General features: G+C 40.4%; 1 protein-coding gene across 1 annotated transcript in view; it reads left to right on the top strand.

Moving 5' to 3' along the window:
• The window catches only part of CCHR16.PART0H9orf116 (chromosome chr16.part0 C9orf116 homolog), a 156,421-nt gene that overhangs the window by 46,526 nt on the left and 88,704 nt on the right, over window positions 1–21,191 (top strand). The window lies entirely within an intron of this gene.

Below are 21,191 nucleotides of genomic sequence, written 5' to 3'. Positions count from 1 at the left end.
TCCATATCTTGAATGTCCACAGACAGCTCAGGTACTATCTTGATAGAACTAAATCTTTCAGACCTTTCATGTGTTGTGAAGGTAAGAAGAAGGTACAATCTGTGTCAAAACAGTGGATTTCCAAATGACTAAGACTATTACCTTTTGCTGTATTCAGCACAACAAAACTATTACAGTTGGGTCAAGGCCTACTCTACTATGGCCTTGGCTTCATGTATGGCTTTTTAGAAAAGGTTGGATGGATTCTGGAAGCATTCTAGAAGCTGCAACTTGGTCCTCTGTGTGCACTTTTACAAAGCACTATAAGCTGGATTCCTTCTGTAATTCTAAATCAGGCTTTTCAAGGACCATTCTCCAGGGGCTCCTGGACTCTCCTCCTTCCATCCCACAACTGTAGTAAGCAAGGGTTATCTATCCATATAGCTGAGGCTACTTCTGCAGTGTGGACTTCATCAGAATCAATTAAACAATCATCTAATAGTCAATTTATACATTTTTTGGCGCCAAACTTGCTATCTAATTTAAAGAAACACAAGAATTTTAGTTATAGTTATAATATATTGAATTTTAGTAGTCAATTGATTATTTAAGAAATATGACGTATTGGATGTGATTTACAAACTTCTATTTGTAAATATAGTTGTCATATAACAAAACCAGCAGTCATGGAATGTTCACTGAATGGTTATCATAATGGCTATTATAATATTATTTAATAATTTAAGGATGTTTTAAACATTGATTAGTGTTGTTATAACACATTCAGTTATATTTAGTATTTATGTTCTCAACTAAATGCAGTATGTTTCTTTAAATTAGACAGCATGTTTGGCGCCAAAAATTTATAAATTGACTGTTAGATGATTGTTTAATTGATTCTGATGAAGTCCACACTGTAGTGGATGAAAGCGCTAGATCCATATTATTTTAACATTGTGTTATTTATTCGTACATTAAACAGGTTGTATTATAGCAGGTGCGAGTGAGCTTCTTCCTTAAAGCATCCTACTTATAGTGTTTTTACATTTTTTACGTAGTCCGTGGTATATAACACTATATTTTCAGTACTTCTGCAGTGATCAATATGATGAAAACAGTTCTGTTATGTAAAGCAAACTTACTATAACCGTAGAGGTTCGAATGATCACTGCTGCAGTAGTTGCTCCCTCCCACCACCCACCTTGTTTCTTGATATGTTGTTTTTGCCAGGGTGTGAACTTTTATTTTTTGTTGTTTCTAGCATTGTCCTTTCAGGGATCAGCCTTCCTTTCTCTGTTGGCAGGAAAGCTCTGAAAGGCTTGGCACTCAAATTGTCTTTTAGTCAGCTCAGCTAGAGCTACCTGACAGTTTGAGTGAGTGGAAGGTGCCCTGAAGCCTTGGAAGCTGGCCAGCTATTATATCCTTAGTAGGATATAACCTATATAGCTAAGGGTACTGCAACATTGATCACTGGAAAATCTACTGTTATGGTAAGTTTACTTACACAACTCTACTTTCCTCACTTGTTTTTTTTAACCTCTCAAACAATCTTGTGGCTGATTTAAATGATACCTCTTCATTTATTGAACATAAGAGTTCTGGCTAAGTAATGTTTCATTAATGATAATACTCTCTATTCCTTTTCTATGTTGATTAATTTTCTTATTTGCCTACACAGTGACATTTTAGGCAAGTATCTCTTTTAAATATTACATTCTGATAGGGACACAAACATATGTAAATTATGGCCTTCAGCACTGCTTCTTCCTCCAGAAATTAATGAAGCAAAGTGATCAACTTTTCCATTACTTCCTTAATGTAACATATAATGCTGGCTGTTGAGCTTCAGGACCCTGAATGGAAGTATAACCCCTCAGGTACTATAATGAATTGTATTAATCATAATGGCAGCCCAGATAGAAAATTAATTTACTGGACTCCAAACCAGCAAACATATTGCTGTTTGAGGGCGGGGGATCCTTTACAATTATAGTAAAATAATGTGTTGTGTTTCAGGATTCCCAGACTTTCAAATAATTTACTGCTGTAATCTAAACTCTTGATTTTAAAATAAATATTTCTGTTCTGTATCAGCAATAAAGCTATGTTACAAAATGAGTACAAGGGTAGTTTAGTAGGTCTAGTGTAAGATTCAGATTGAGTAATTTAAAATAAAGTTGGTGATGATAATGCTGTTAACAACATCTTTTCTAAGTGTGGCTAGCCTGCATTAAAATCAAAACTGGAAGTCCTTATACTAATTTATTCAGACTCCAGTATATTGATTTGTTTGTAATAAACAAAGTAGTCACTGGAACCAGCTTTCCAGTTTGAAATTCATGCTTATTTATATTAAACAGAATTTTAAAACAGGAAAATACAACTAATTCTACACAGTTCAGTCTGCAGTCTCATTTCTGCTCTGCAGGCTTTTTGCAGTTCAGTCAAAAGCAATAGATGTTCATTATTAGATCACTGTTGCAGTAACCTAAAACTATATGGGACGTCCTGCCAAAGATCAGACCAGCTCAAAGCATTTTCTTAGCCACTATACAGCTTTAGAAAAGCAGTATAAAATCAGTGGCAAGAGCGTCAAAAATGTCAGAACTTTCTTGCAGTCAAGGTGTGTTTTTTCCTATGCAATATTGCCATATAGATAAGATTTTGGCACAGTAGCTGGCAAATTAAATAAAATGGACTATGTGATCTCAGAGTTGGTATATATAAGTAGCAGGGGGTGTGGGGGTTATTGTTTATGTTTGTTTTTTTTATTAAAGTAATACTTGCAAGTGTTGAGAAGCAACCTCAGCACATGGGGTCTATATTGAATTGTCGCCCACTTAGGTTGTCGAATGCCTAAATGTCGACACCTAAACGGCGACAACTTAAAATCACAAACAGCCGTTTCCACACAGGGAAACAAGTTGTTTGACCGTTATGTGGATTTTGCCCTATTTACAACGTAGAGCCATCTCAGAGTTGGTATATTTAGTTAGGGGGGGTGGGGGCAAAGCCCCCCATTTGATTTCTGTTTAAAAATTTTTTTTCACTTTGGCCAATGGCATTGTTTCTCTGGGTGGAAATGGCCGTTCACTATTTTAAGTTGTCGACATTTAGGCGTTCGACAACCTAATCGGTCGACAATGTAATATAGACCCAGCACATGCATACTAGGAAGTTGATATTCTGTTTTTGACATAGAGTGGTTTACCTTCAGGATGTTGACATTCATGTTGGCCAACCAGCTGAAGGTAAATCCTTATGGAATACTTTATTGAAACATGGGCTTGTATTTGGCTCACTGAGGCACAGCTCATGTACATGGTAACTCATCCACTCAATTAGTTTTTAATTATCTATTTTTCCAAAAATTAAAAAAAAAAAAAAAACGTCTGCCCCTGGGTATTATGTACAGCTGTGCTCTCCAGCTTGTGTAAATAAACTCCAGGTCTTATAACACAGAGAAAAGGGAAGGAATTAAATTCTTAAAATCTATTTGAGGAGTTGATTCTTGATAATTTTTTGCTGCAATAAACCATAGGGTTTCCTGAAATATGCATTACTGCAGTAGCTTAATATATTAGAATTTGGAAAATACAGTAGATCATTTTTAGAAGTTTATATTACTGATTAATTTAGTTATTTGTTAACAAGGGTAGGATGCTGATGCAAATAGACTATTTTCAAGTTCAGCCTAGGTATGCGCAAGATAATGAGTACATACCATAGCAGCAAATATAAATACAGACTAAACACAGATGAACTAGAAGTACTATATATCTATAGTATATAGTTAATTTCAGTGTGCCCTTACTTTTGCTATCTTTTAAACTTTGTAGTCTATCTATCTTTACTCTGTTTCCACTCTCTCCTTCATCTTCCTTCCTTATGCTAGCCATCCCTTCCTATTGTCCCCTATACTGTGTATTTTATTATTACTGTTACTGATTCATTGCTATCTTCACACATTTTATTTGTATTCATAATACTTCTTGTTAACTTGCTTGTCTACTGTCATTTATATTTGTCTGGGCTGAGACTGAGCTAGGTCTATTTGGATCTGTGCTTTACCCCGGTTACCAAAATAGATAGATAGATAGATAGATAGATAGATAGATAGATAGATAGATAGACATATAGATAGATAGATAACTGTAAAGCACATAAAATACAGTGGTATCAATCACACTACGTTTTACAAAATAGAGTAGTTGTTGATGTAGGTGAGATAGTATGGGGAGGATAATGGAAGGTGGGAGAGGTAGAGTGAAAGGGAAAGAAAAAAGACAGGTAAAGAGAGGCATGATATAGGGTTGAAGGAAAGCAGGCAGGAGATAAGAGGGGGTACAACAGGAAAATAGCAATGGGCAGAAGGATGATGACTGATAGATGAGCAGCAAGAATATGACACAAAGACAAAGGAGAAAGGTATGTGATGCCATTGTCTGTGTGGGTCTATATTAGAACATCAAAGTTTCAAAACTTCGAATGTCCTAATATCGACCCCTATTCAGCGAAAGTTGAAAACATCGAACATATAGAACAGCAAATTTTTTCCTAGGGAAAAAATCTGCTGTTCCAAAACACATACACACAACACAAGCACACCAAACAAACAGCAATCCACACACATACACCTAAAATCTTACACCTAACCCTACACTAAACTATACACACACCACTAACTATCCACTTACCTTAACCCAAACCCTAACCCTAAGGTCCGTCACTATTGCACACTCACCTCACCCGCGCCCTAACCCTAACTCACCTACCCGCCCTAACCCTCATGTCCACACAATCGCACACTTACCTGACCTGCGCCCTAACCCTAACTCACCTAACCTGTCCTAACCCTCACGTCCACAAAATCACACACATACCTAACCCGCGCCCTAACCCTAACTCACCTAACCCGCCCTAACCCTCATGTCCACACAATCGCACACATACCTAACCCGTACCCTAACCCTAACTAACCTAACCTGCACTCAATCACACACCTACCTGAACCTGACCCGTAACTTTCCACCACAGTGCTGAAAATACCGAAGCAACAGAAATACAACCGAATTCTTTCCCTAGAAAAAAATTTGGTTTTCTGTTGCTTTGATATTTTCAGCTTTCACTGAATAGGGGTCGATATTAGAACATTCAAAGTTTTGAAACTTCGATGTTCTAATATAGAACCATCTGTGTGGGTACTGAGAGTGTATGTGGTAAAGGTGTGGGTATGGCAGAGTGTGGTTGTTAGGTTATGCTCTAAATAAGGAAGCATCTGTATTATAATTCTTGGAGTTTTTGTAAATGTAGACAGAATTTTGTGCAGGTGGGGATGTATTTAATTGGTGGCGGCAGACATTCATATATATTTGGGACTTTTATAGAGAAGGGTGTTAATGACCTGAGGCATACCTCCATTGACTTGGGTATTAATGACCTGAGATGTACCTCCCTTGACTATATGAAGTGACACAAAAATCGAGTTCACTAATTATGTGTCTCAGGCAGGTATGACCCTAGCAGTGAGCAGCAAACTACCTTCTCCAAGGATGATGCCACTTTACCAACAGAAAATGATTGATTTTAACAATTGGCTTAGTTTCTGGTGTCAATCCAGGGGGGTACAATATTTGACGGCCTGGGAGGACATGGTCTTCATTTATCCCTCCAAGCTTTTGGATATTGGCAAATACCTTTTCCACCCCATAGTGCTTTTTTATAGGCAATGCCAAACTGATACACCTACCAACTTAACTGAACCTATGAAGGTGGTACTGCTCATTGCTACAAGTATAAACAAGAAGCTCCACTCCCTGCATGCCTTCCTCTGCCTGGAGAGTGTAGACATCCCTGTAGTAATGGAAACATGGTTTAAAGTCATGGAGAGTACCCCAGCAATGCAAGGTTATAACGTCTTTCACACTTTTATACCAGCTACTGCACAGTAGAGAACTAAAGGTGGAGGAGTCCCAGTCTATATTAAAACCAAACCTTCATCCACACTAGTTGAAGTAAATGACCAACTGGAACTCATACATGTGCAACTCACCATAAACAGGGTCTCATATCATATCCCTGCAACCTTTAGGTCCCCCTCCATGTCCTAATAAACCCATACTACCTGTCTGTGTACTAGAGTCCCTCATTGTTCAACCCAATACGATATTCTTGGGGGATCTCAACTACCCCTTTATAGATTGGGAGTCCTACATCACTTATAATGCACAAATCCAGAAATTCCTAAACTTTGTTAATGCCAACATCCTGAAACAGTTGGTCCATTCTCCTACCAGGGGTACAAACATCCTTGACCTTGTAATCACGAACATGGGGGGGGGGAGTGATGTTCCTCACCAAATGTAATGTCTTTGCTTGTAAGATCTGACCATAAGGCAGTATTACTTGAAATAAAAATTAAATACAGGCATCGAACAAAACCAAAAACCTTTAGGAACTATTCCAAGGCTAACCTCTCTCTACTATGCAACACCTTGGCTTAATTCCAAGCACCCCCAAACCCACTTAACACCGCAGCATATGCTGAACTATTTACAAAATCTATGTAAAGCCATTTTAATAGCTGTATAGAGTGCCCACTTGTATTAAGAATAAGACAAACTCAAAAGACAAGCCACCATGGTGGAATCAGAATATCAATCGGTTATGCATCAAATGAAAAAAAAAATCTTGGCCAAGTGTTGGAGGAACAAAGCCATACATACTGAAAGCCCTCTTACCAATCAAAGCAGGCAGCCAATAGGGTTAATTAATACTTCAAAGGCTAAATTTGAAGAAAAAATAGCTTCTCAGGTAAAGGACAATCGCAATCTTTCAAAAATCAAGTACAGATATTTTGTATCATGTTACACTAAAAAACATGAGTGAAAAAAATGTAATGAGAAAAATCTAGAACATATGTTTCATAGTAGAGTGCAATGAAAAACAATAACACAAGTTGGAGAAAATATGTGAGGAAAACTCAATAGTCATATTATTTGTTACATAGATTAGTATGTGATTTAATAAATGAGATCTGAGGCAATTCTAATAAAATATTTAGAGATATTAGAGATTATATGATTACAGACAGTGAGGGAAAATTTAGTGATATCTTAGTATGAGGGATGGTGCCCATATTATGTTTATAGAATGAAGAAAGATGGAGAGAAGGAGACTGTAAGAAGAGTGCAGGTAGGGTGTCTTCAGGTAGCTGAAGTGAGTAGGGAGAAAAGAGAAGGAGGAAGAGATGAAGTAGATAAGGTAAGGTAGTGGGGGAAACAAAAGAAAGTAGTGGAATAGGAGGCTGGAGAGGGTTGTGAAGTGCGATTTAGGTTGAAGGGGTGAGTGAAGTATAGTGAGTCAGTTCAACCTGGATTGGCACAGGGACAGGTCCAATTCTTTGTAAATTATTCTTTTAGGGAATATTTAAAGGAAGGTAGATTAGAAATAGTTCTGGTAGTTAATGGTAAGGAGTCCCACTTTTTTTGCTACTGGTTTGATTATAGTCTTTGTCCAGGGGATTTATTCAGTTTATTTATGGTGTGAAGTTGTTTGTCTTCTGATCTTAGAGTTCTTTTAGGGAAATATATCTTGATTAAAGAGGTAAGACCTGGGCAGGCTAATGGTCTGTGTATTATTTTATGTACTGTTTTAAGTTGAATGTAAGAGAGGTGGAGGGGGGAGTTCCAGCCAGCTAAGGATATGCAGAGCTTTAAAGTGATGGGTAAAGGAAGATGAATTAATACCACACTTGGCAATTTTCTTGTAACAGCTTTCAAGTTTGTTTTTTATGGGGGATTGTAAATTGGTTAGAACTGGTTCTCCATAGAGTAGGGAGGGCAGAAAAAGAAGTTATATCTTACCATAACGTTCCGTCTGTATTGTTGATCCTCATTCAGTCATTACGTTTAGGGTATCGGTTCTGACCTAGGAACCAAGCCGGCCATCTTTGAAGCTCGCGTTAGCTACAAACTCTCGAGCTAATACTCTTACCCAGAATTCCCCTCTCTCTGTTACCTCAGATTTAGTTTGCAAGTCAAAAGAAGTTAGAGGCTACCTCTGGTCAAATGACCTAAAAGAACCGGATGGTGAGATCCACTAGAAGCCACAGGAGGGGGAAGGAGGGAGGGTCATAATGACTGAACGAGGATCAACAATACAGATGGAATGTTATGGTAAGACATAACTTCTTTATCTGAGATTGTTAATCCTCTTTTATTCCTTATGTGTGGGACAGAGTCCCAAGCAACCTCTATTCCTGGGAGGCACTCATGGAAGGACATTCCTGAGCACCATAGAACCAAAAGATGCTCTTCCCCTGGAGGCCAAATCCAATTTGTAATGATTGATGAAGGTATGAGGTGTAGCCCAAGTTGCAGCTGCACAGATCTCATGTAAAGAAGCTCTGGCATGGAAGGCAGCAGAAGTTACCACCGACCTTGTCGAATGAGCCTTTATGGTAGTCGGCAATGGAATATTACGTAGTGTGTAAATGAAGGTCACACAGTCTTTCAACCATCTAGCCAATGTGACCTTAGCAACAGCACATCCTAATTTAGGTCCAGAATAGGCCAAAAATAACTGGTCTGATTTATGAGAGGCCTTAGTCCTATTCAAGTAGAAGTGAATTTCCCTGTGACTATCCTGGGTATGTAGGCAATACTCTCCTTTGTTTGAATAGTTGGGAAAAAAAACTGGCAATTCAATGGTTTGGTTAATGGACATTTCAGAAATCATTTTTGGCAGAAAGAAAGGATTAGTTCTCAATGACACACTATCTCTATGAAAAATCAAGTATGGACTCTTGATGCACAAGGCTTGAAGCTCAGAGATGCATCTGGCAGAACTAATGGCGACCAAAAACAAGGTTTTCCATGACAAGTATTTGAGGTTGCAAGAAGAAGCTGGTTCGAAAGGTAGCATTGTCAGAGCTTGTAGAACTAATGACAGGTCCCATGGTTGAATAGGTTCTCTAAAAGGGGGCTTCAGATGATTCACACCTTTTATGAAGGTCTTGCATAATTTGTGTGACATAAGAGAGGAGTCTTGGACACCCTCATGGAAATTAGATATTGTAGCCAAATGAACTCTAATGGTAGAAGCCGACAGACCCAATTGAAATAGGCCGGCTAGATACTCCAGTACTATCGACACTGGTGCTGAAAAGGGATCTACTTGCTTTTCTTTCAGCCAAAGGGTAAATCTTTTCCACTTGCTTAGATAAGTAATTCTAGTGGAAGTCTTATGAGATGCAATAAGAATGTCCCATACTGGCAAAGAAAGATCATTCTGCCTGGCAATCAAGGGAATTGGAGGAGCCAAGCTATGAGCTTTAGGCTGTCCAAGTTGGGATTAATCAGATTCTGCTGATGGGAGAATCCATGGTTGATCTAGCAGGTGTGGCCAAAGGAAGGGGAACCAAATCTGATGAGGCCAATATGGTGCTGTGAGGATCACCTTGCTCTTCAACCAGCGGGCTTTCTTCAGAAACTGGGGAATGAGGGGGAGTGGTGGAAATGCATAAAGAAGACCAGAGGGCCAATCGTGGACTAGAGCCTCCCTGGGTGACTGTCCCGGAGGGGGAATCAGGGTGAAGTAGTTGCTGTATTTGTAGTTGGTCAGGGATGCAAAGAGGTTGCAGCACGGAAGGCCCCAGCGGTGGAAGATCTCCGCCGCTATCAAGGGATTCAGGGATCACTCATGAGGTTGTAGAATGCACCTGCTGAGTCTGTCTGCTATCACGTTGGAACTCCCAGGAATGTGCACTGCTAGAAGAAAATGGTTGGTAGCTATCACCCATTGCCATATCCTCATGGCCTCTCGACAAAGTTGGTAAGATTTAGTTCCGCCCTGTTTGATGATGTACCAGACCACTGCCATGTTGTCTGATTGTATCACAATAGTCCCAGACGGCAGCAGGGGATGGAATGCTTGCAACACCAGAAGCACCGCCCTCAGCTCTAGAACATTTATATGCAGTTGGGCCTCCAATTCGGACCAAGTACCTTGGACTGTCTGTCCTTGACATAGCCTCCCCACCCCATCAGGGAAGCATCCAAGGTCACTGTAGCTGTGGGCTGCTGGTGGGAGAAGGGGAGAGACCATTGTGATGGCTTGTGGGTCATCCACCAATTTAAATCCTGTTTGCACCTGTGAGTTACTCAAATCTTGGCTGAAAGAGGATACTGAAAAGGATACCATTGGGTGAGCAGTAGCCATTGTAGAAGCCATATGTGAAACCTGGCCAGGGGGACAGTGGTGATGGAGGATGCCATGGAACCCAACAGCTGTTGGACAGAGTGAGCTGAGGATTTCTCCCTTGAAAGGATTGGGATCAGTTGTTACTTTATCCTTAGAATTCTGTGCTCTGGAATGGATGCTCTGCAATTCTTTGTATCCAAGATGACCCCTATGAATTCTGTGGACTGAGATGGGGTGAGACTGGATTTTTGCCAGTTTATGGTTATGCCTAGCCTTTCTGCAGTGAGGAGACAGTATGTCAGGGCTTCTTCCAATAGATGTCTGGTGGGGGCGGAGATGAGCCAGTCGTCTAGGTATGGAAACATCTGGAATCCTTGTAGTCACAAGTAAGCTGTGACGACTGCCATGCACTTTGTCTGGGGGATGTAGAGAGTCCGAAGGGCAGTACTCTGAACTGGTAGTGACTGGCTACTAAACCGAAATGCAGAAATCTTCTCAATGGCTTGTCCACTTTTATGTGGCAGCACGCATCTTGAAGATCTATCGAGCACATCCAATCGTCTTTTTCCAAAAGCGGGAGGCTAGACTGTACTGTGACCATCCGGAATTTTTGTACTCTTACAAACTTGTTCAATACACTGAGATCCAAAATTGGTCTCCAGTCCCCAGTTTTCTTTGGCACCAAAAATAGTCTTGAGTAGAATCTGGATCATATCTGGTCTGGAGGGACTATTTGGATGACTCTTTTTCTTAGCAGCTTTGATATCTCTAATGCTGCTTCTTCCCTTTGACTGGGTGGAATATTGGGTAAGTTTGTAGGGGGGGGCAGGACAAAGATCGAAGGGAATATGGTAACCTCTGGTTATTATCCTTTGTATCCAAGAGTCGGTGGTGATGGTTAGCCAGGCAGAAAGGTACAAGGAGAAACGACCCCCAACCACCTCCAGAGGAAAGGAGTTGGGCCGCTCTTCAGGACCGCTGGTAGGATTGGTCAGGAAAAGAGTCCCTGGAACCCTGGTTATGCAGACCCACTCTGCCCTGAAAAGGGCGTCTTCCCTGTGATTTTCCCCTTCTGCCTATAGGGGAGAACTTGGCCTGTGCGTCACAAAAAGGACCCTGAGACTTTTTGTACCATATCTTCCCACTCTTCTGGTTTCTGGAGAAAGCACGTTGAGGGGAAGAATAATGGACACCTATGGCAGAAATGGTCTTACCATCCTGTTCACATCTAGCCAGTGTGCTTTCAGCTTTGGGTCCAAACAATGAAGAGGCTTCAATGGGAGCATTGAGAAAGGAAGCCTTGAAGGGTTCCATGAAATTACATAACATATCCAGGCATGTTGTCTCAAAACAATGCCTGAACTCACTGCTCTAGTTGCTCCTTCTGATGCGTGAGATATCAGGCATGGAGGAGTTTGATATCGATTCAATGGTGGCCAGCTGAGACGCCACATTGTCATGGACCTCATAAGACACAGCACCAGCCAAAGTTTCAGAGAGCTCAGAAATTAAATCCCTTTGAAGCCTGGTAAAGTGTGCCATATAATTCAGAGACCTGATTGCAAAGGTCACTGATGCAAAAGTACACTTCCCTATTCTGTCCAGAGCCCGGGACTCTCTGTTGGGCAGATGAACAGTCTGGCTTTCTTCTTCCGCCAGGTCCTTCTTGGTTGTGGCTGCCACCACGAGAGTATCTACAGGAAGACCTTTGGACCAATGACGGTCAGTAGCAGGAGAGGAAAAAATTTTATCTGGCCTCCGGGGAATGGCCCCAACGGTGTCAGGAGCCTTCCACACATGCTGCATGACCAGCCAGACCAGTTTGTCGGCAGGTGGAGTAACCCAGGAGGTAGGGGGCTGGGTGCGAAAGGCCTGCAGGAACACAGACTCCTCAGAGGTCAGGTTAGAGGGCTGCCAGTCACCTCTCTGTTTAAGGATTTCTAGGATATCACCAAAGGATACCTCAGAGAGTGACCGAGGGGACCCTTCCCCATCATCAAAGTCTGTGTCTTCAGTAAGGGACTCCTCTGTGGAGTCCATGTGCTTCCTCTTGCAAGAGCTTTTTCAATAAACTTCCTCAGAGGGAGAAGCTGGGGAAGACAATGCAAAAGGGGTTTCCTGTGGGAGTACATCCTGAGGCCCTTGCGCCTGGTGTCCGTTAGGAGCAACTTGTGTACATTGCAGTATAGAGGAGGGCAGGGAGATTGACAGCACAGTATCGCCAGCCAACACCATTAGTTGGAAGGCCAGTCCACTTGAAGAGGGATGAGTGTCCAGGACAGGAGTCACCCCTCCCCTAAGTGGCTCAGCCTGCCAACTTGGAGTCCCTGGATGGCTCTGAAACACCAAATTATGTATGCCACAGCTGACATCCTGGGTCATAACAAAACTCTCCTGCCATGAAGGCAACTGCGGTTCCTTAGTGAGGTCCATAAAGGGAACCGTAGAGGGGGAAGACTGTGCTGTATCAAGGGGCTACAAAGGCAATGAAGGAGGAGAATAAATAGGGGTCTTTGGCAAAGGGTGATCACCTCCCAAGGAAGGATAGGTCCTATGGGGCGGGATACCTCTGGCCAAAAGCACTTGATCCACAAGACGCAACATGTTGTGTTCAGAGAGGCTTCTAGTGGATTTCACGGACACAGCTGAGGGAGAGTCAGGTCTATCCAAAGATGGGGCAAGCTTGGTGCCCACCTCACCAATCTGCACTGAAAACAACGGGGCCGTAAGGGGCTGAACTACAGGTGTTTGCACCGAGGAAATCATCAGTGCCAAAGTCACGGTCTGCACCTACAATAAGGTTGGTGCCAAAGTGGTTGCCGGCGCTAAGGCTGGGACCGAAAAAATCGGTGTCAATAACTGAGTTTTTGGTTCCGGGTAAGGTGTCGGAGCCGATGTGGTAAAAGTCTGCATCGATTGGATAGTTGGTGCCAGTGGAGAAGTTTGAACCGAGGAGCCCCTCAGTACCATTATGGTAAAGGGCACACTAGTCAGTGCCGAAATCACAGATGGCGCCAATGGCCTCTGTGCCGAAGGTCTAGGCACCGAAAGCACTGGAGCCGAAAAAGTCAGATCTGAAGTAGAAAGCTTAGCCTTCTTGGGTCTTGGATGGTGGGAGTCCCCAGCCGGGGATGAAGGAAGAGACTTGGCCTTTGTATGTTTATCAGTTTTTTCTTATAGGATCTAGGAGGGATTGAAGCCTCCAACCCAGAAATAGCCTCTGGAAAAGGAGATTTAAGTAGCCCCTTCAATAACAATTTATTTTTCCTCTCAATCAACGTCCTGTTAAAGAAGTTCTTACAAATTCCACAGGGCGGGTCAACTGATAAATGAAGTGCACGCAAGCAATAGACACACAGAGAATGTGCATCTGAAGGAGGTAATTTATGGCCACGATCTGAACATCTCTTAAATCCTGGACTACCTTTTTTATCTGCCATGATAGGAAAGAAGGAAATCAGAAAGAATACCAGCAATGGTACAAGAAATACCCAAAGGTAAGGAGGAAAAGGGGTTTACCAACGATGGTAAAGAAGAAAATACCTTGCGGTAAATAGGATGAAGGGGATTGAAAAAATTCAAGAAGGGATAGTCACTAAATGCGATAGGGTAAGAGAAAATAATTTAGTAACTTTTCTGAGAGAAAAAGTTGTTTTAGACTAGTATGACAACAAAATATTGTACTTAGCTCAAGAGAAGTAGCTTGACATGACCGAATGGCGATGCGGCAAATGAAATCTGAGGTAACAGGGAGAGGGGAATTCTGGGTAACAGTTTTAGCTCGAGAGTTTGTAGCTGACGCAAGCTTGGAAGTTGGCCGGCTCGGTTCCGAGGTCTGAACCAATACCCCATACGTAAGGAATGAATGAGAATTAACAATATCAGATGGTGGGCTTTGGCTAGAGTAATTTTGTGTGTGCAATCAAACAATGTTTATTTCTGTGTAGCATGCCTAGTTTTTGATGGCTTTGATTGATATTGATTCGGATATGGAAGTCAAATTTAAGATCATCATCTATTATGACTCCTAATAGATGGTATGGTGGACTAATTAAATTTCAGTACCATTTGCTGAAAAGAGTTTTGAAAGATGCATTGTTAGGGGTGTGAGTTTTGAGGTAAAAATGAGGAGTTTGTTTTTATGGGAGTTGTGCTCTTGTAAGCCAGGTTTCACTGGAGATAGCTTGTTGACTGATATCTTGGAGGTGAGTTAAGGTGTTTGAAGAGCAGATAACGGTAGAATCATCTGCATATTGAATCAAGGTACCCTCACAAGAAAAGGAATGTAGGCTATTGATAAAAATATTGAATAGTAGAGGGTCAATGATGGATCCTTGTGGGACTCCTGTGGAAGTGGGAAGGTATGCAAAGATGGATCCTTGCCATTTTACAGCTTGTTGCCTGTTGACAAGTAGCTAGAGAACCACTGAATAGATGAAGATGATAGACTCAGGGTGGAAAGATGATAGAAGAGTTTACTGTGAGAGACCATGTCAAAACTTTTGATAGATCTAGAAATACTGCAGATACAAGTTTATTAGAGTTGCAAACTTTATTGACAGTGTCTGTAAATGATAGTAATGTGGTGGAGGTGCTGTGGTCTGGCTAAAATCTATGTTACATATTGATGATTGGCTTATTTTGTAAAGAGACATTGGAGAAATTGTTTTGGTTTAAACATTCAGAATACAGATGCACATACAAGCATGCGAACATGTAAGCAGGCATTGATGAAAAGGTGTGCACTTCATATGCAACCACAAAACTGTTCATGGGCTAATGCTCATTATCCTTTCTTTAAATACAGTAAACCAGCCAGTGAAAACTGTTCAAGGTTCTTATTTATTTTTTATACAATTTGTTAACTGCGGTAGAGCACTGATCCAACTGGACCACTTTTAGTCTCAGCCTAGAATGTGAACACATCAGGTAGAAAAAAATAATTTATACAATAAAAGAATCCCTTTGCTGACAGCCTTTCATGTTCTATGGGACAGGAAAGAGGAGATTTTCTTGGCCCAAGAGAGTAGGGAGTTTAGCTTTTTTCAGGTGTTTTTGAGATGAAGTTAATTGAGAGTTCAAGCCAGACTCCTAGATATCTGAAGGTGTTAAACTGCTTAATGGCATTATTAATGTGGTTAAGAATAAGAAGTGAGTTGAGGTTCTTTTGCTTTTTAGTGAAAGTTCCAAAGAGCATAGTATTTTTGTTTATGAGGAGTTAAGTAATAGTGTTTTTGCTATTCAGTCAGTTAATGAGGGAGAGGAAATCATTTTGCAGATAATGTTGAATTGAATGAGTTGTGTGGTTGGAGAAGAAGATAACCATGTCATCAGCATACAGTAAGACTGGAAGTTGGGGAAGGTTAAGTGTAAGCTTATTTATAAAAAAGGAGAAAAGAAGAGTGCCTGCATGGAACATGGCGGGACGCCTTTAACTAAGGGAGTAGAGGCTGATGTACTGTTGTTAAAATTTACTGAGAAATCTTGGTTGGTTGGTTGGTTGGATAGGTAATTTTGGAACCAGGGAATAGCTTGAGGGTTAATCCCAATGTCAGTGAGGTGGTTAAACAGGATGGTGGTCAACCAGGTGAAATGCCTATAAATATGTCTACAGTAAAAGGCCTTTGTCCATAGCGAAGAGGACATGATCAGTGAAGGTCCAAAGTGCAGTGGAAGCATCGCTACCAGACCATAAACCATGTTGCTTTGAGGAGATAAGGCAGTATTGATTTATGTAGTTTGAAAGTTGATAACAGACCAGTTTACTAAGGTTTTCCCAAAGGCTGGGAGGATGGAGATTGGGCGGTAATCACTTGTTAGCTTGGGGTTGGACTTTTTGGGATAAATATATATTTTTTTCTGTTTCCCACATATTGAGCATACAGTTTTAAGGTTAAGCAAAGGTTGTAGATAAGGAGTAACAATGTACTCCCTACATTGGAATATGAACCATGAGGAGAGGGTGTTTGTACATGCAGGAGAGACAAGTTTTAGGTTTTCAAATTCAGGTATATCTTTGGTTGCAATATTTTTTAAAGTAGAAGAAGGGAGTATAAGAAGGAGGTGAGGGAGTGAAGTATGTGAGCTGATGGGTGGAGGGTGGTGAAATGAGTACTAAAGTTTGAGGATGACAGAGAAGAGGAAGAATAGTGAGCATTGAGAGGAGTTTTATGACCTGTTAACTGGTTGGACTCTGTCCAAGTATGTTTAGAGGAGTGAAAAAGGTTTGATTGATGTGTTCTCATACGATGGCACTTATTATGTCTATTTGTAGAGATTTCTAAGGAGGGTGTTGTGTTGTCTGGTAAGAGTTGGGTCAGACTTCAAGGAGTACCATGCTTTGTCTCTGAGAGATAGGAGGGCTTTGACTTCATAAGTAAGCCAGGTATTTTTCTTCAACTTGTATAGTCTTGTGACTATAGGGAAGAATGAGTCTTGTATTACAGAGAAGTTGTGTGAAGAGCTGGGCAGCATTGGTAGGGACCGATGAAGACAGTATAGGGTCTAATTGACACAGGGTAAATATGTTTTTAGTTTGTTAATGTTTACTTGAGATTTATGCTAGAATGTGATGAGTTTTGGAGGGGATTTATTTGTAATCCAGGTGGATGTTGAACCTTATAGGACAGTAATCAGGTTAGGAGGGTGGATACAGATATGAAAAATAAGTGAAGGTCTGTCTGTGATTATTAGATCAAGCAGTGAATGCTGTTATGAAGAAGGACTGGGTCTGGTGGATTCAGAGACAAGCTGTTCAAGTTCAAGTATGTAGTTTTATGATGGGCCAAGGAGGCTGAGGTTAGTCACTAAAAAGAAACATTCTGAATGCAGTTGCATGTACAAGCATGTGGACATGCAAACACTGTATTAGTCATGGTAATTACAGAGAGTAAGCTATATTTCAACCAAGAATAAAAAGGAATCAAATAAACAGTGAAACCTACAAATTCAACCTACAAAAAGGTACTTAAGCGCACTTTAGTTTCACATACACATTATCTTTTGTGAGGCTACTTACACACAGTTTAGATTAAAATATCACAGACTATAATACAGAGATTTTCGCAACTAATTCTGATACAGACTTTAAATACAGTAAATCAGCCAAGGCTTTTACTTTAGCACCAGGAAGAAAGGTTCTTAAACTATAATGTAGCCAGGGATGTAAAAATAAAATAAAATAAAAAATAAATATAATAAAAAGCAAATCACTGTTTAAAACAACAACAACAACAATACACACACACACACACACACACATACTCTTTGAGGTCTGATTTACACACACATACATACCTGGGAAAGGCTGGCACAGATTTACTTGCTATGCCCCCTTCTGCCCAGACAATAAGGTAGTTATAACTGCCACCAGACACCCCTGCCAGCTACCTTAAGGCTCTTCCAAGGGTACCCAAAATACTCAGTGAAATTAGTATTAATACAAATGTTAGTTTGACCAAGAGCAAGGCTATTAGGAGTGGCCCACACAGTGTCATCAAATAAATATGCAAATATTCTCCAAACTTAAATACCTTTACAAAGATCAGCCACAATGAAAGGTTTAAATATATTTAATAATAAATAAAGGAACAAGACAGTAATATATAATATATATATATATATATATATATATATATATATATATATATATATATATATATATATATAATTTACAGTGACATCAAAATTCAGAATCACAAGAAATGTTTAAAATAATACTGAAGGACATTCTCAGACAAATAAAGAAAAACAATATCTAAACTAAGTTTGACTATATTCCTGACTGAATCTAAGAGAATTATACTATTCCATACTTACTTAACAGAGCAAGGCAGATGATGTGTTGAATGGTCCTTCCTGATGTCAGGCCCAAGACAGAATACAGAATGCTCAGTCTCACTCTGAGATTTCACTTTGTAATATCTAAAATATAATTTCCAAGTGGGCTGGCAGAATGATCTCATCTGCTCACCTGACTCTAGGTTCTCATGCAAACCCCCATTGCTGGAAGCTGGCAAGATTTAGCACCTACCTGTAAAAATACACACACAAGGCCTTTTGTTCAGACTTGTGGCAGGTGCTACAAGTCATAAAACAATTCCATAACTCCATGCTTCCAGAGTAGTAATTAGTTCACCCCCTAAGGCAATACAGAAAGCTTCCTCGTACAGACATCGTGTCTCTGGCTGCATTGAAACCTGTGAGATTACATCTTTATGGCCTAGCCCGTAAAGTGATTTAATTTCAGATATATTTTAAAGTTTGCTGGACTGAGGTGAACTTCCCAAGTCCCAGTTTTCTCTGTTAAAACATATACATTTAAACAGTTACAATAGTGCATGCACATTTCTGTTTTCTCCAGTAGGGCACACTGTGGATACATTTCAAACATAAGTACTATACAAATACCTTTTCAACACAAACATCTATATAAACCAGTTTGATATACAGCTCTAATACATTTGTAACACAAGTATCTTGTATAAATCAGTTTGATATTCACAAATGACATATAATTATTTACAAAGTTCCAGCTAGCTGTGCTGGCAGTACCTCCTATTGTCATACTGCTCATCATACATACAGTACCACTTTGGGTGCTCTGTATAGATGCAAACAGCTAGAAAGCAAATGTTCCCTATAAAAGTTCCCAAAAAACTGTACCCTGCAACTCAGTGAATTTAGAGCATCTTCCTTGCACATGGACAAGCCTAGAACAGCTTATAATATGTGTGTTGACTAGCACTGCCATTAAAATTTTGTATTTTCTTGTCTAGTCTAGTCCCTCATCCCCAAAAGGCATCCCTAGTAGTAGCCCTCAGCTAACCTCCCATAAGCCACACCCCTGTAGCACACGAATTATAGGACCTGACAACATGTGTATGCAAGTTCCCAATTCCTCCGTAGCCAGTTTGGTGGATGTGGGTATCTTCAGACAATGTAGCAATTGTCTCATATTCACTGACAACCACTTAATCCTTAAAAAAACAGATACAGTATATGAAAGATGAATGTATACAATGTCACTGGAGGCACAATTTCTGCATATAAGCACACATAATATAAGCCAAGTTGTCAAAAATCACACAGACTACACCCACCACACTTAATACTCACCACACACATAGCTCATCTTATACTGAGGCATTTAAATGCAGACCTAAACTATCCAGCTGCAAAGTTTATCCTCAGCAAACCCAAAAGCAGTCACAGAAAGCAACACCTAACACCTCACATATAGCCACAAAAAGTGGAGCCCAAAAATACAAAGCCTATAAGGCAAGCAAACACACTACCCAGGACTCTAGTAATAGGGAATGCCATTGTATGACACACTGACACAACACTTGCCAGGCTGAACAAAGAGAAGATAATGGTTAGTTATCTATCTGGAGCCAGGATCCGGCAAGTTACACATGCACCAAGTCATTGCACCACAGGTACCAGTATGAGTCAATCATAGTCCATGTAGGTGAAAATGACCTGCGACATACCTTTCTATACAATATGAAGAGAGGAATTATAAATCTTTCAGACTATGTTTCTCAGGCTGGTATGTGCCTACCACTGAGCAGCATTCTACCTTCACCAAGGATGATGCCACAATATGTACAAAAGATGACTGACGTTAATAACTAACTTAGTTTCTTGTGTCAGTCTAGGGGAATCCAATATTTGTCAGCATGGGATGATATGGTTAGCAGATCACATTGCTTTGCCAAAGATGGTCTGCACCTGTCCCTTCTAGACTTCTGAATATTGGTTAAAATTTTATCCCTCCATAGCGCCTTTTTAGGTAATGCCAAATTGATAAATCTTCCAACACAGCAAAATTAACCCAAGGAAACTTTAATGTGTTACTGCTCAATGCCAGAAGCTTAAACAAAAAGTTCCACTCCCTTCAAGCTCTCCTCACTGAATCTAAACAGTTGTGCAGTTACCAAGACATGGTTTAAAGCCACAGAATGTACATCTGCAATGCAAGGATTCAGTGCCTTCCAAACATTTAGACTATCAACCACACAGACAGGGGTTAAGGCAGAGGAGTCTCAATCAACATCAATAACAAACACCTCCAGAATGGTTAAACCAGATAAGACACTAGAGATTTTCCACATGCAAATTACCACAGGCAAAGTCCCACACCATAGCCTAGCAAGCTGTAGGTCACCCTATATGTCACACAGACTTCAACAGCATATGAAAGTTGGCTGTTGTACTGTATTTCTTCCTACATGATCTACTGGAGTCACTCACCATTCAACTAAACATTTTACTCATGGGGAACTTTAACTACCTTTCTATACACTTGAAATCCTACATGGCCTCAGATTTGCAGGTACAGAGATTCCTGGACTTTGTAAAAACACACACCCTTGAACAGATAGTGCATATGCCCACTGGAGGTTTTAACATATTGAGCCTGGTACTAAAAAATATAGGAGAATGCTGCACCCCCCCCCCATGTCATGTCCTCCCTGGTAAGGTCTGATCATAAAGCTGTCACCTTTGAAAAAAAATCAATATGGTAACCCCAATAAACCATGTAACAGTTAAGAACAATTCCAAATCAAACTTTTATTAAGTGATACTTTGTCAAAATTCATTGTCCCTCCTTTCCCAGAGAACACAGCAACCTATGAGTAATTGGTCACATAAATTGTGCACAACCATGTAGCTACCAGAATTAAGTCCCAAACTAACTCTAAATACAAACCACCCTGGTGGTATCCTAAATTAAATAAGTCATACAACAAAAGGAAAAAGTCATGGCTAAAATCAGACAGTGTAACTCCCATAAATATAAGAATCTTCTTATCAAACTAAACAGACAACTAAAAGGACTAATTAAGTCCAAGAAAGGCAATGTTGAGGTCAAGATAGCCTCCCAGGTAAAAGACAACCATAAGGCCTTCTTCAGCTTTGTTAGAAATCTCAAAGGCAGCACATAACAGTGTGCCGAACTGTTGTTGCTCAAAAAACAATAGCTCACAACCCCTTGCCTCCAG

Source organism: Protopterus annectens, chromosome 16.part0, assembly GCF_019279795.1.
Source record: "Protopterus annectens isolate FY-2018-M chromosome 16.part0, PAN1.0, whole genome shotgun sequence".
Taxonomy (NCBI): Eukaryota; Metazoa; Chordata; order Ceratodontiformes; family Protopteridae; genus Protopterus; species Protopterus annectens.
Note: the sequence above shows the minus strand (reverse complement) of the source record. Positions and strands in the feature narration are given on the sequence as shown.